At 34.3% G+C, this 17059-nt stretch overlaps 1 protein-coding gene across 2 annotated transcripts in view; it reads left to right on the top strand.

The window, feature by feature from the left end:
- Positions 1-17059, top strand: part of CTNNA2 (catenin alpha 2) — a 1189124-nt gene that overhangs the window by 148037 nt on the left and 1024028 nt on the right. The gene's annotated exons all lie outside the window — the stretch shown is intronic.

The raw sequence follows: 17059 nt of genomic DNA, 5'->3' as shown, positions 1-17059 counted from the left end.
TGTATCATGACTTTCCAAAGAATTTAGAAATCCTTACATGTGAATAAATCATGCCATGATGCTAGTTACTGAATATGTATTCCTGCTTGAACTGTGGACAGTTGTTTTTTTTTTTCTGCCCAATAAGATTTGGAGTGCTTTTAAAAAAACTCTTCATATGATTTTTGAAATTAAGTGGATGAAGTAATTAAAGAGGGGGCTTTGGTGAAGGGGACTCTCATTTGCAGTAATAGATTCAAAGTCTAAATAAATCATTCCTAGCTTACTTTCAGATGCTAATGCAGTTAGGAAGAATGATATTGACTATTTAAGAGCAAAGTATATTTACTGAATTACTTTTTCTTTAGTTTACAAGGGAAAATTCATCATGTCAGAATGACGAAATGTTCCATTTTTATGTTGTCACATTTCCACAAGAGGACTGTTAACAGAAAAAATATCCTTAGGATTTTTAAATTTTAAAAATTAATTTTTGTGTCTTGTGAAGCATATTCTTTGCTATATTGACTAAATTTCATGGAATGTGAAAATTCAAGATTTTAATGGTATATTTGTAGAGAGATACTATGTCAAGTTAAATAGAGGCCACATACTGGTTTCCTCTAGCTACTATAGCAAATTACTGTAATCTTAGTGGCTTACAGCATCACAAATTTATTATCTTATGGTTCTAGAGGTCAGAGGTCCTAACGTCAGGGTATTGGCAGAGCTGCATTCCTTCTGGAGGCGCTAGCAGAAAATCTATTTCTTTGCCCTTTCCATGGTCTAACGGCTGCTCTCTTCTTTGGCCCCTTCCTCCATATCGAAAGCCAGCAATGTGGCATCTTTGAATATCTCTCTGACTCTGACCCCTGCTCCTGTCCTCATATCTTATCCTGTCTCCCTCTTATAAGGACCCTTATGATTACATTGAGCCCACTCAGATTCTCTAGAATAATCTTCTCATCTCAAGATCCATGACCAAATCACATCTGAAAAGTCTCTCTTGCCATTTTAGGTAGCATGTTCAGTTTCCAGGGATTAAAACACAGACGTCTTCTTTGTGGGAGGTCATTGTTCAGTTTACCATAGTCTGCCCTCTGGCCACCGCTCCAAATTCACATCCTTCCCAAGCAAAACACATTCACCAAATTCCAGATCCTCAAAAGTCTCAACTATTTATAGTATCATCTCAAGACCAAAATCTCATCTAAAATTGATCAACTTAAAAATTCCAAATCTCATCATCTAAATCATCTAAATTAGGTATGAGTAAGGTTCTAGTTATAATCCATCCTCAAGCAAAATTTCTCTCTGTCTGTATACCAGTGAAATTAAAGGACAAATTATACGCTCTCAAAATGCATTGGTGGGACAGGCATAAGTTAACAGTTACAGATATTTTCATTTAAAAAGGGAGAATGTGGAAGAAAAAAATGGGTTACCAGTTTCAAGCAATTTAGAAATCCAACTAGGCAAACTCAGTTATATTTCAGAGCCTGGGAATAATCCTCTGTGACTCAAGGCTCTGCCCTCTGGGCCTGGTTCTTCACCCTAAGAATCATTATTCTTTTTTCCTGAAAGATATCACATAATTTCACCTGGATATTTCTTGCCTGTATAATTTTGAGAGTACACAGCCTTTCTGAATTTCATCTTTCTCTGTTTTTTTTTTTTTTTTTAGTCCAGATTGACAGTGTTTCTACTGATGTAACATTCTTGAGAAACTTGTGGTTCTCTTTTGTAAATCTCTGGGGTTTTCTCTATTAGAAAACAGGCTGCTTCACAGATCTTTCCTGGATAATCTCATCTCCATTTTTGGCCTCTGTGGAAATGAATGAGGGTCATGAAAATTATAAGACACTGATGAAAGAAATTAAAGACGATACAAATAGATGGGGGTCTATGAATCCCATGCCTAATCTTTGCAAGAGCTCCCTCTGTGAATGAACATTCTGAGGTTTTAATCCTTCCAAGGTACTAGGCAAAGGTTGTCCAGACACACGATTGACTTTTTCTCCAGAGCCACACTTTCCTGAAAGTGAGACCCCTAATTTTAGCACCTCTTGCAATCTGCATAGGTCAAGAAGTTTCCAAATCATTGGGTCCTGGTTCCTTTTAGCTTAATAATTCTTAACTCAATTTGTTTTTTTCCTCTGACACTTTGCTATAAGCAAGAAGAGGAAACCAGGCCACTCCATTCAGCACTTTGCTGGGAAATCTCCTCAGCTAAATATCCAAGTTCATCACTTATAATTCTGATTTCTATGTAATTATAGGGAGTAATTCAGCTAAGCTTTCTGCCACTCCATAACAAATATTCTTTTCCCTCCACCTTCCAATAACAAGTTCCTCATTTCCTTCTGAGCCCTCACCAGCAGGGCTTTTAACATCCATATTTTTACTGTCCATTCAAGGTAATTTAGGCTTTGTCTCTAATGCTCCTCAAAATTTTTCCAGCCTCTGCCCACTGTCAATTCCAAAACCATTTCCACATTTTTAGGTATTTGTTATAGCAGCACCCTACTTCCCAGAGCCAAAATCTTTATGTCTGTATGTTTCCAATTCCTACTATAACAAATTACCACAATCTTAGTAGCTTAAAACAACGCCCATTTATTATCATACAATTCTAGGGATCAGAGGTACTAAAATTAAGGTGTTGGTTGGGCCGTTCTCCTTAAGGAGGAAGTTCCTTCCCTTTTTTAGTGTCCAGAGTGCACCTACATCCTTGGTTATAGTATTTTCATCCATCATTAAAGCCAGCAGCATAGCACCTTCGAACCCCTCCCACTGACTTCAGCATCTACCATCATATCTCCTCCTGCCTCTTTTATAAGAAACCCTGTGGTTATATTGGGGCCAGATATTCTAAAATCATCTTTCCATCTTGAGATCTTTAACCTTTATCACGTCTGCAGAGTCCCTTTTGCCATTTAAGGTAACACATTCACAAGTTCTAAGGATTAGGAAGTAGACATGTTTGTTTGTAACTGTTGAAACATTTCATTAGGTTTATGCCCATTTTCCATTTGGTCACGATTCTTGTTAGTGCTATACAAATTTCTTCAGGAAACACCTAATACTGATAGACTCTTAGATTTGGGAGTGTGTTGACTACTGAGATTGTGGTCTGTGGACTAAGGCTTATCCATGAATTATTTGTTATTGGTCAGCAGTAAGCACAGAAATTGAGAGTAAGTGCTTTGAAAAATTTACGGCAGTTTTATAGAGTAATTTTATGTCTGTTGAATCTAATGATAAAATTTGGGCTTGTTATTTTATCTTTAAATTTCTTTTGAATTATTTATTTTGTTGTATTTTACAAAAGCTTTGGTTTGTGAACTTTTGCAATAACAAATATATGGCCTTTCATCATAGATAGCTTGAAAAAGACTGGTTTAGGAGATATTTTGGAGTCGGTCTGCTCTGAAATGTAGTTCTGTCAGCTGAGTTATAAAAGCAGATTGCCTTTTCCTAGCTTTGGAATTTTCACTTCAGATTACATGTCAATATATTTAACCCTTATCATATGGAAGAAATGAAACAATAATTAGAACATAGTGCCTGGTGCGATGATTAAATGTAGTCTCCATTTTTCTTTTTGAGATGGTTATATTATTAGGCTAATACCAGCCATACACCAATACTGTATAAGTCAGTGAGAAGGACATGAGTGAATGCAGCATGAGCGAGCACAATATTACACGTAAACTGTCTTTTATTTCTTAAAATTTTCATACCTTTACACTTTTGCTCTTGTATTTGACATTTGACTTATCTAAAGTACAGCAATCTAAGATTACAATTAAAGATTGTAGTCTTTTTCCATATATCTTTCAGTCCAATTATTTAGAATTCTTTTGTCAGATAAAGGTAATGCATTAAAAATATTTATTAAAAATAAAGACAGTTAACTGTCTAATTCATATTTGTTCACATATTACAGTAGAATACATAAAAGTCTTGTTGAATTTCACACAGTAACTTAGCACTATAACTAGTCTTAACATCCTACCAACATCTTCCAATATCTAAATGGTTTACTTTTCTTCCTAGTTTTACTACACTGATTTAAAAAGAAAAAAAGATTCTCTCAAAAATTGTGACTTTTATGACAGGGTTTTCTAGATACTGTTTCCCCATAATATTATGGCTGTGTTATCAAGTTTACCATTCCCTCTCCTGGAATGAAATCTTAATGACTGATGTGATTGTTAACCCTTGGAGGACATATGAATAAGTAAGGAGAGATAAGAAAATGTTAAATATAAACTCCATGCTCAACATTTAAAACAAAAGGTGGAAATGAGAGAGAAAACTAAACTAAACAAAGACCCCATATGAATCAAACACATACATACAACTTCTTTATGAATGGAATAAAATTCATTGCTATATTCAGTGACACAGTATGCCCATAGCCTTCCTACAGTTTCTGATAAAGCTGGATAAGGATGAAATAAATACCAGAAGTTAAGGAGTTCTCAATAAAATCCATTCACTGTCATAGGAAAAATTATATTAGAAATTTATTGTTGATAAGTATTTAAAGTAGTAAACAAAACTCCTCATTTGTATCATAATATATATGAGGTTGCATATTTATCATTTACAATGCTGAAATGTCAAGATTCCTTTTGGAAAATGTTTACATTATGGAAATCATTTGCAATTTCAAGTGAGAAAAGACTCATCTTAGGAATTTTAGACCTTGAAAAAGTTGCCTGAACTTTTATGAATTCAAGAAAGTAAAAATCTTTAATAGGCCATGTTCACTTCATACTTTACATACTTGGAGCTTCTCTGACCATCTTCTCTCTCTCCCAGATGAGGCAAGTGAGGCTATGACAGGCTCAATGTCTGTATCACACAGCCAGTATCCACATGCAGATACGCTTAGCCTGTAATTTTCTTGGGGGATGTTGATATTTTGTAACCCAGGGAACACCTTAACATGTTAGCATGTTACTCTTATTTGTACTGAGCTTCTGTTCATCCTATTAAAAAAAATTATTTCTCTGAAAAAAAAAATAGGCCATGTTCTGTGATACTAACCTTTATTAGGAAATGGAAAAATTACATTAGGCAACTTTATTAGGAAAGTAAAAAAAATTGTTAGGAAATTAAAACACACTCTTAGATAACTCTTAAAAGCAAAGGGAAATTACAAACTATATATGAGTTAACGAAGAAGATGATCTCTTCTTAACAAAATATACATACCCAGTAAAAGCTGTGCTTAGTACAGAATTTTAGCTTTAAATGCCTTTTTTATTAAATAAAAATAAAAATAAACAAAGTACTCACTCAACATGATACACCATACTAACAAACTGAAGGAGAAAAACCATATGATCATCTCAATAGATGCAGAGAAAGCTTTTGACAAAATTCAACCCCATTTATGATAAAAACCCTGCAGAAAGTAGGCATAGAGGGAACTTTCCACAACATAATAAAGGCCGTATATGAAAAACCCACAGCCAACATTGTCCTCAATGGTGGAAAACTGAAAGCATTTCCACTAAGATCAGGAACAAGACAAGGTTGCCCACTCTCACCACTCTTATTCAACACAGTTTTGGAAGTTTTAGCCACAGCAATCAGAGAAGAAAAGGAAATAAGAGGAATCCAAATCGGAAAAGAAGAAGTAAAGCTGTCACTATTTGCAGATGACATGATACTATACATAGAGAATCCTAAAGATGCTACCAGAAAACTACTAGAGCTAATCAATGAATTTGGTAAAGCAGCAGGATACAAAGTTAATGCACAGAAATCTCTGGCATTCCTATACACTAAGGATGAAAAATCTGAAAGTGAAATCAAGAAAACACTCCCATTTACCATTGCAAGAAAAAGAATAAAATATCTAGGAATAAACCTACCTAAGGAGACAAAAGACCTATATGCAGAAAATTATAAGACACTGATGAAAGAAATTAAAGGTGATACAAATAGATGGAGAGATATACCATGTTCTTGGATTGTAAGAATCAACATTGTGAAAATGAATCTACTACCCAAAGCAATCTACAGATTCAATGAAATCCCTATCAAACCACCACTGGCATTTTTCACAGAACTAGAACAAAAAATTTCACAATTTGTATGGAAACACAAAAGACCCCAAATAGCCAAAGCAATCTTGAGAATAGAAAACGGAGCTGGAGGAATCAGGCTTCCTGACTTCAGACTATACTACAAAGCTACAGTAATCAAGACAGTATGGTACTGGCACAAAAACAGAAATATAGACCAATGGAACAGGATAGAAATCCCAGAGATAAACCCATGCACATATGGTCACCTTATCTTTGATAAAGGAGGAAGGAATGTACAGTGGAGAAAGGACAGCCTCTTCAATAAGTGGTGCTGGGAAAACTGGACAGCTACATGTAAAAGTATGAGATTAGATCACTCCCTAACACCATACACAAAAATAAGCTCAAAATGGATTAAAGACCTAAATGTAAGGCCAGAAACTATCAAACTCTTAGAGGAAAACATAGGCAGGACACTCTATGACATAAATCACAGCAAGATCCTTTTTGACCCATCTCCTAGAGAAATGGAAATAAAAGCAAAAATAAACAAATGGGACCTAGTGAAACTTCAAAGCTTTTGCACAGCAAAGGAAACCATAAACAATACCAAAAGATAACCCACAGAATGGGAGAAACTATTTGCAAATGAAGCAACTGACAAAATTTATAAGCTGCTCATGCAGCTTAATAACAAAAAAACAAACAACCCAATCCAAAAATGGGCAGAAGACCTAAATAGACATTTCTCCAAAGAAGATATACAGACTGCCAACAAACATGTGAAAGAATGCTCAACATCACTAATCATTAGAGAAATGCAAATTAAAACTACAATGAGATATCATCTCACACCAGTCAGAATGGCCATCATCAAAAAATCTAGAAACAATAAATGCTGGAGAGGGTGTGGAGAAAAGGGAACCCTCTTACACTGTTGGTGGGAATGTACATTGATACAGCCACTGTGGAGAACAGTATGGAGGTTCCTTAAAAAACTACAAATAGAACTACCATATGAACCAGCAATCCCACTACTGGGCATATACCCTGAGAAAACCATAATTCAAAAAGAGTCATGTACCAAATTGTTCATTGAAGCTCTATTTACAATAGCCCAGAGATGGAAACAATCTAAGTGTCCATCATTGGATGAATGGATAAAGAAGATGTGGCACATATATACAATGGAATATTACTCAGCCATAAAAAGAAATGAAATTGAGCTATTTGTAATGAGGTGGATAGACCTAGAGTCTGTCATACAGAGTGAAGTAAGTCAGAAAGAGAGACAAATACAGTATGCTAACACATATATATGGAATTTAAGAAAAAAAATGTCATGAAGAACCTAGGGGTAAAACAGGAAGAAAGACACACACTTACTAGAGAATGGACTTGAGGATATGGGGAGGGGGAAGGGTAAACTGACAAAGCGAGAGAGAGGCTTTGTCACTACCTCGTAAGGTAGATAGCTAGTGGGAAGCAGCCGCATAGCACAGGGAGATCAGCTCGGTGCTTTGTGACCGCCTGGAGGGGTGGGATAGAGAGGGTGGGAGGGAGGGAGACACAAGCGGGAAGAGATATGGGAACATATGTATATATACAACTGATTCATTTTGTTGTGAAGCAGAAACTAACACAACATTGTAAAGCAATTATACTCCAATAAAGATGTTAAGAAAAAAATTAGGAAAAGAACATCAAAAGAAACTAGGAAATCAGTATTTAATAACAATAAAAACTGGAATCACTAAAGTAGAATACAAAAGTTAAAAGGGTTAAATTAATTCAAAATTTGATTCTTCTTTGAAGTGGCCAATATAAATTCTTAAGGGCACAAATTATGGAAAATATATAGAGAAAGTATGCATAAGATTATGAAAGGGAAAGCAGAAAGAACTCTAGGAACAAGAGAGATTAAAAGAAGTATAGTAGAATATTACCTGCAAATCTATACCTATGAAACATGAAAACCTAGAGGAAGGGAATAACTTCCGAGAAAGGTTGAAATAACCAAAATTTATCTAAGAAGAAGTAGAGAACTGGAATAAGCCATATAAATATTGGAAAGCTGTTTAAAGATCTGTTATCAATAAACACCAGAACAGATGGATACCTAGCTGAGTATTATCACATATTTAAAGAACTGATAATTGTATTGTCATTTAAATTTCTGTTTCAACCATAGAAAAAGATTAACACCTCCTCAATAATTCTTGAAGAATCATAACTTTAATATTAAAAATTCAAGACACTTTAAAATAACTTTAAAGGCTTCCCTGGTGGCGCAGTGGTTGAGAGTCCACCTGCCGATGCAGGGGACACGGGTTCATGCCCCAGCCCGGGAAGATCCCACATGCCACGGAGTGGCTGGGCCCGTGAGCCATGGCCGCTGAGCCTGCGTGTCCAGAGCCTCTGCTCCACAACAGGAGAGGCCACAACAGTGAGAGGCCCGCGTACCGCAAAAAAAAAACAATAATAATAAAAAAATAAAATAACTTTAAAAAAAGGACAGTGATAGTTCGATCTCATTTCTGAATTTAAATGCAAAAAAAAAAAAGTACATAAAATATAGAAAGTATCATCCAGCAGTTTAGCAAAAGTTCAGCATATGTATAACAAAATAAGACTTTTTAAGGAATATAATGATAGTCTATTATCAGGAAACAAATAAAAGTATTTTAGTGGCTCAGTAGATTATAACCTGAGACACTAAAAAGACATTTGACAGAATTTTGCAGTCATTTCTAATAAAAACTCTAAATAGGAATAAGATCAAGCTTTTAAGACAAAAGAATATACCATGTAAACATAGGAATAGGACAGATAAAATATTCCTTTTATGATATTATTGTACCATTAAAATTAATATGAGAATAAGGTTAGATGGCCAGATATAGAATAAATATACAAAGAATAAATAGTTTTATCTGTGCAAAACAGCTAGAAATCAAAACCGGAAAATATTCTCTTTGTAATTAAAGAATACATAAAGCCAATTATTTTCCCTATATGAAATGCACATTAATCTTGTAGATATTTAATGTGCATTTATTTTTGTGCATTTAATGCACAAATTTAATGTGCATTTAATGTGCATTTATTTATTTTAATGTGCATTTATGTGTAATTATTTTCACACCATTGAAGTAGTGATTATGTATACACAAGCTTTGGAGTCAGGAAGGCTTGATTGTGAATCAAAGCTTGAATAGGTTACTTAATCTCTCCTCATATGTAAGTTATAGATACCTCATGGGATTATTAAAGTAGTACATGAGATTGTGTGTTGAAGTGATTGGTGAAATACCTGACGGTATTCTCATAGTACTATCGGTTTGCTCTTAATGCAATGTTCTTTATTACTTGGTAGTACTGGCTTGATAGTAATGGCTTGATTACTTGATAGTAATGGCTTACTTGGTAGTAATTAATTGTTATTAGAAAGTGGGTGCCATTTATAAAATAGGGTTTCATTGGATATTTTCTTCAGAAAAAAGAATTTTAATGTAGATTTTGAAGAATTATTTCTGTATTGCCTTTAATCAAAGGTAATTAAAGCAGAAACCTCTAAAATTATTGGAAGTTCAGCCTTCACCATTTCAGTAAGCTAATGAAGCTCAGCCCATCACAATAGGACAGATTGAAATTTGCTGGAATTTTGTTCCTTATAAAAGATGAATATGCAATTTAAGAAATAGCCCTAAGCATCTGATAAAAGAATACCATTGATGTTTAATGAGCTGTTCTAAATTGGCCTGATGGGGCGAGAACCTCCTGAGAAGAGGAGCTCTCTTTAATCATTTCCAGTATTATTTTCAGTAATGTCCATCGGACCCTATTAGGTTAGGCTCTAGTGCCTTCTATAGTTAGGTCTTTTAAAATTTTACTCAAAAAGTTAATAATTATCTCAAAAACTAAATAATTAGAACATCATATACTTAAAATATTGTTTCTAAATTAAGAAATTCAATTTTATACTTTAAAAAATACTTGATTTTCTCCCTGTTTTGATGTTAAATCCTTATACAGGAGTTACCTCTGTGTGACACACAACAATAGTTAAATTCTTCAGTGCATTTAAAATCAGGGAATCAGATTTAAATTTAAAATCAGAAGATTTAAAGCTGAAAGTGATTGCAGAAGTAAGCTGACACTCAGAAATGAAGTAACTTCTGAGAATTAAGCCAGTGCGTGCCTTTTTATGCTATTTCATACTCTCTCTTACACTGTTTACAAAGTATTTTATGTATTAATTTACCTAAAGAATCAAAGTATAAAATGAAGTCTCAGTGTACCCTTTTTCCATCTGTCCAGAAAATATCATTATTGAAACTACCATAATTCATGTTTTATTCATGAGATTCAAAGATTAATACATTTGGATGGTTTCCATGGTGATACTACAGCGTTGCAATAAGTTGATCATTCTTCTTTGTCAGAGGATTAGAATTGTATGAAAAGTAAAGGATGTACTAAAAGTAAATGATGGGAACTCCAGTAAGCTTGTTTATTTATTTGATCAAATTTAGATATAGTATGGTTAACCTGTTTCCAAGTATTTTTCTGTTTTTTTTTTTTAAGTTATTTTCATACCAATTCCCATTTTAATTTTTGGATGCTATTTTTCTTGCTTTGGAAAATGTTTCAGTTTATCTGTCTTTAATAGAAGTTTTTTGGGTGAATGAATGAACTGAAACACCATAACTTTATTTAAAACCTCTGTACCTTTTCTTGTTAAGGAAAAAAGTAACATGTATTAAATATAGGATTCGCATACAAGTAATGAGATTATGATTTGGGAATTTACCTTTAAGACATATATTAATATTTAATTGAAAGTCTATATATATATTTCTTACTCTTTTTTTAACATCTTTATTGGAGTATAATTGCTTTACAATGGTATGTTAGTTTCTGCTTTACAACAAAGTGAATCAGCTATACATATACATATACCCCGATACCTCCTCCCTGTTGTGTCTCCCATATTTTTATTGTTTTACAAATATGGTTTCATCCATATTAACATATCTTAAATTGCACTTATTTTTTACATTTGGTACATAAACCTAAAGTAGTTAATTATGTTGGAAGTACTTCTTTGAATTGAAGTCATATGGTAGAATTCTTGACAGTTATTGTATTTGTCACTTCTTTTTTTTTTTTTTTTGGATCTTGATAACATATCAACTTCATTTTTTTAATAGATCTTTATTGGAGTATAATTGCTTCACAATACTGTGTTAGTTTCTGTTGTACACCAAAGTCAATCAGCCATATGCATACATATGTCCCTTTATCCCCTCCCTCTTCAGCCTCCCTCCCACCTCCCTATCCCACCCCTCTAGGTCATCGCAAAGCACCGAGCTGATCTCCCTGTGCTATGCTGCTGCTTCCCACTAGCTAATTATTTTACATTCGGTAGTGTATATATGTTGATGCTACTCTCACTTCACCCCTGAGGTAGATGGACCTAGAGTCTGTCATACAGGGTGAAGTAAGTCAGAGAAAGAAAAACAAATACTGTATGCTGATGCATATATATGTATTCGTCACTTCTGAAATAGGAATTTAATTAAGTAGTATATAGTATGGAGTTAGATTAATTTCTGTTTTGGGATTATGTTGTAAATTTTGATGTTTGCCACCAGATGAGGCCAGCTGTGTTGGCCAAGTTTTGAAACTTGAGTAATGTGTGGAGTCCTTTTAAACCCGAAACCAAAATCAAAACCAAAAAAATCCTCCCAAATCCTAGAGTGGACTTAAAGTAGTATTACAAACATGAAATTATGTATGCATATACTTTTATTCATAAAGAAATTTACAAAATAAATACCAAAAACACAAAAATGAAATGAACATTAATTTGATGGATGATGTTCTGCTGACATTAAAGCATTGCATATGACATAGATGTGGTGGTGACTACTTTAGCTCTATATCTTGTGTTTCGTAAACACTCACTACCATGTGCACGTTTAGGACCAGCTACTACAAATCATAACTATTGAGGACACCATGGCATCATTTCACCTTTTTTTTTTTTTTACCACAAATATACTCACAGTTAACAGGAAGCATCTACCTCTGTTCCCTTCTCATTAGCCCAGGACAATGAAAGTTAAGACATTTTAATGGTTGTAAAATATAAGCTAACTATATTAAGAATGACACAACTAACTTATTTTCCATCAAAATATTTACTTTAGAAAATTTCTAGTTTAAACCCAGTGATTATTTTATGAATGCTAATAAAAGAAATCCCATTTAGTATAGGACAAAAGAGAAGTTTTAGGTACTATGAAATGAATGCTCTACATACTACCTCAATTTATTAATTTCTTGTTCCTAAAGAAAAAGGAGGTTTGGGGGGTTTTCCTAAGATCACCAATCCTGGTTTCCCTTACATGTAATTATTTGGGGCTCACCATAAGGGTGGTCCAAGCTGCTGAACTAAACTTTCTAAATTACTTTCATTAGAGTCTTGTCTTTTATTTGAACAGTCCTCACTGCTCTGGTCTTAGTTGGAGCTCTTCTCATTTGTATGGAACAGATCACAGATCATCTAGAGCCTCTAAAGAGAAAAGGGAGAAAGGCTCTAATGTTTCTTGAGTAGTTACTAGGTGCCTGATACTACGCTAGGTATTTCCAGAAGTTTTCATTACTCCTTGAGTCAACTTGGTAAAGTCAATGTTATTTTCTCCGATTTACAGATGAAAAAAGGAGAGACTTAGATCACATAATAAAAGACGCAGCTCCTAAGGGATACATTAGCTGAAAATACTGAAGTGGAAGTTGCTAGTACATCAACCACCAAGAATGTATAGAGTGAAAAGGGAAGAGAGTAAAGAAATAAATTGAAGGTGTGGGAAGGGGACAATTCCCAAGTTAAACAGGCAGAGGAAAGGAAGCAAGCAGAAGATAACCGAATATAGTTTTACAGTCAGATATTCATTCCTTTTCTTGATTACATCAGCTGATTCTTTCCCAAACCGGCTGTTTGCTGAGACGCAAACATGACCTAAACAAATTCCTTAACATTCAAATGAATAAGTTAAACTAAAAACCCACTTTTCTCTTAAATGGTCAGTGCATGTGAACACCTAAACTTAGCAGTAACTCTTTTATTTTGTTTGGCAAAACCTCAAGCCTTAATAGTATTTTTTCTCTTGTATTTTTCCATTTCAGTGAATATAGCTATTTTAAATGGGAAAATGGAATTTAAAGCTAAATTTAAAAATTAATATTGGAGAAGAATAATGAGTGTTTATGTTCTTGAAACAGGACAATTAGTGAAATCTTATGCATACTGTTTCAAAAATATAAGGGAGAAATTATAGGAAGTTAACTAACAAAATTGCTTATAACTATTTTGGACAACATAGAAATGTTATCTGAACTGGAGACCAAAAAAATCCATTACACCCAGCATGAGAATGCCTAGGAAGTGACAGAATTGCATTTACTCAGGAAGCCCTCAACTAGCAAACTAATTAAAGCTTGTCAGAGATCTGAGATAAAGGATTGGGGCATGTTAACACACCTGCTTTTCCCTTTCTCGTCATCCTGCTGAAAGTACAAAGGTAAGCTTTGTTTTCACACAATTAAGAAGGAAGAAAGCCAAGAAGAGTAACGGAAAATCTAACCAGCTATTTTTCTTTCATTCTGACATAACTCTCAGTCCTTGTAACACGGACATGTTGGCTTCAGTGGCTGTGCCTTCTGTCTTTGCTTTATCTTGTTTCCGTACCTCAGCTTTAAATGTTTCTGTTTTTCAGGGTTTAGACTTGGGACTCCTCTTTTCTTTCTTCTGCATTCTCTTCCCAGATGATTCTGCCCATCCTTACGGCCTGAGGTATTATCAATATGCTGACAACACTCAAATTTGTATCTTCAGCTCATATCTTTTCACAGCGCCCCGTTCTCACAGCCAAGAATTCTCTCTGGTTTGTCTTTCCTCAGATCTGCCCACCTCTCTTCAACTCTTGCTGCTAAAGTCCAGATTCCAAACCCAAGTCCTTTCTCACCACAACCAATGTAGTCACTTCCTGAATAATCTGCCAATCCCACTTTTGCTCACTTCCTTGACACTCTAACAGCAATCAGAGTGATCATTGAAAGCAGTGTATAATTTGACCATATCGTTCCCCGGCTTAAGACTGTGCCCGTGTTTTCATTGCATTTTAAGATAAAGTTAACACTTCAGACCGTGTCTTTACTTGTCCCCTGCTACAAACTAGTACTACAAACTACTACATCTAGTCCTTGTGGACCTTTGATCATCATGCTCAAGCCACAGAGCCCTTCTTTCAGTTTCTTGGATGAATTGAGTTCTTTCTTGCCTTAGCGCCTTTGCACAAGCTGCTTCCTCTGCATAGGATGATGCCAACCTTCTAATGCTGTGACTGGATCCCTTGCACCTTTCAGGTCCTGTCTAATCATTTCCCTGATGTCACAGAGGACTTTTCCTGACTACCCTTTTTTTCTTTTTTTAAAGTACATGCCTCTTGCCCAACCTTCTCTATGCTTTATCTGTTTCTTTCTTTCAGAGCACTGACCACTATCTGTAATTGTCTTATGTGTTTCTTTGTGTGTGCTTTGCCTGACTCCTTCACTAGGTGGAAAACTCCATCAGGACAGGGATGATGTCAGTGTGGTTCACACATATATTCCCATTACCTTTGAATTGGAAAATGTTTGATAAATATTTGTTGATGATTAAATAAACACTCTTCCTTAAAAAGAAATGCAGTGTGTATATACTCTGCCTGCCTCATTCTTGCAAAATTAGTTAGTAGTAAAACGTAATTATATGTTGCAGTAGTTGTTTTATGAAGTGTTGACAACTATAACAATTGTTTGGGATTTCATGGATGAAAATATTCATGAGCTTTTTAAGAATGTGTCAATGTTTTGATACCTAGTGACCAAATTAAGAAATAAAGTTTTGGTTTTTTGTAGTGAAATTTGTAATATTTTATCTTTATAGTAAAAGGTATAGTACTCATGTATAACATACATATTGCATATGTATATTTGTATATATACATGTAGAGAAAATTAATGTCTTTCACATTGCCAGTAAATGAATTTTTATATTTTCTTTAGAAAAATAATTTTTCTTGACCTTATGTTCAATTCAACCCACCCTCTTAATTATCAATGTTCAAAGGGATTTGCGGGCTTTAAAAATAATGCTGGACACAACAAACTTCATTAAATTTTCTCAAAATGTTACAAATTTCCTATTATTCAAACTGGCATTTGAATATAGGTACCATACACAGCCATTATCAGTCTTGTGCCACTAACTTGACTATCCTAATAAGTTCTCCCTTGACTGCCTGCTGGCCATGGTTGCCAAATTTAATAAATAAAAATTCAGGGCACCCAGGTAAATTTGAACTTCAGATAAACAACAAATCATTGTGTAGTATAAGTATGTCCCATGAAATATTTGAGACATACTTATACCAAAAATATCTGTTGTTGTTTTATTGTTCTGAAACAAGAATTGATTTCATTGCTCGTTTGTAAATTCTAGATAATGTCTCAAGTGATTATGTTAGCAGTGTAGGAAAGAATAAGCAGAGTTTGTCAGTACTGTTTTCTAGAACAATTTTTGACCGCTTTAAATTAAGTACAAATTCTTCTATAAGACCTTTTCTCATTTATCAGTTTGCTCCTTTTCTTATCACTTCTTTCTGAATGTCTACCCTCAATCCAGAAAGAACTTCTTTCAATCTCTAGAACTCTGTGGTGTCTCATTTCACATGTGCTTGGAAATTCTCTTCCTTTAGGCTGGCTGGCACCCAGGCATCCTTCAGTTCTTATTCTAGAGGTTGCCTTCTTCAGCTTTTTTGTTACCCACAAAACTGGGCTAGGTCTCCACTGTATTCCTAGAGTATGCTTCACTTCCCCTGTCATGTATCATCCTGCAGTATTATAATTCCTGGTTTTTGTGTGTGTGTGTGTGTGTGTGTGTGTGTGTGTGTGTGTGTTTTAGTTTGCATGCGTGCTTGCGTGTGTTGTCTTAATTACCCACAAGACCATAAATTTCATTCTCTGTATATCCTTGTCTTGGCCTGCTATGCAATAGTGATTTGGTAAACTTTTGTTGAGTGACTAGAAAAATGATTTCTTTGCTATCACAGTAAGTACTCTCCTTACTTAATGAGAATCTTTCTTCCTCTCTTGCTTTTGCTCTCTCACTCTTCACTAAGGCAAGACTCCAAGCTAAGTAGAACTAAGATACAGTTTTCTGGAGCAACCCAATTGTAATTATGTGTTGGGTTATACTGTCTTTTAAAAGTACGTTTTTTAAAACTCTAATTCAAAAAGATACATGCACCCCAGTGTTCATAGCAGCACTGTTTATAATAGCCAAGACATGGAAGCAACCTAAATGTCCATCGACAGGTGAATAAAGAAGATGTGGTATATATATATGCAATGGGATATTACTCAGACACAAAAAAGAATGAAATAATGACATTTTCAGCAACATGGATGGACCTAGAGATTATCATACTAAGTGAAGTAAGCCAGACAAAGACAAATATCATATGATAGCACTTATATGTGAAATCTAAAAAATTGATGCAAATGAACTTATTTACAAAACAGAAATAGACTCAAAAGACATAGAAAACAAACTTATAGTTGCCAAAAGGGATAGCAGGGGTGGGGAGAGATAAATTAGGAGTTTGGGATAAACATATACACACTACTATATATAAAATAGGTAAACAACAAGGACCTGCTGTATAGCACAGGGAACTATACTCAATATCTGGTAATAATGTATAATGGAAAAGAATCTGAAAAATAATATATATATATAAGAATATGTATATACATATATATGTATATGTATAACTGAATCACTTTGCTGTACACTTGAGACTAACACAACATTGAAAATTAACTATACTTTAATAAAAATAATTTTAAAAGTATATTTTAAAAGATTAATGAGCTTAGGAGAATGTCATTTCTACTGGTCAGTCTTCTTAATGGTGATTTTG

The sequence above is a fragment of the Pseudorca crassidens genome, chromosome 14 (genome assembly GCF_039906515.1).
Source record: "Pseudorca crassidens isolate mPseCra1 chromosome 14, mPseCra1.hap1, whole genome shotgun sequence".
Classification (NCBI taxonomy): Eukaryota; Metazoa; Chordata; class Mammalia; order Artiodactyla; family Delphinidae; genus Pseudorca; species Pseudorca crassidens.
The sequence above is the reverse complement of the archived record's forward strand: the minus strand, read 5'-3'. Positions and strand labels throughout refer to the sequence as shown.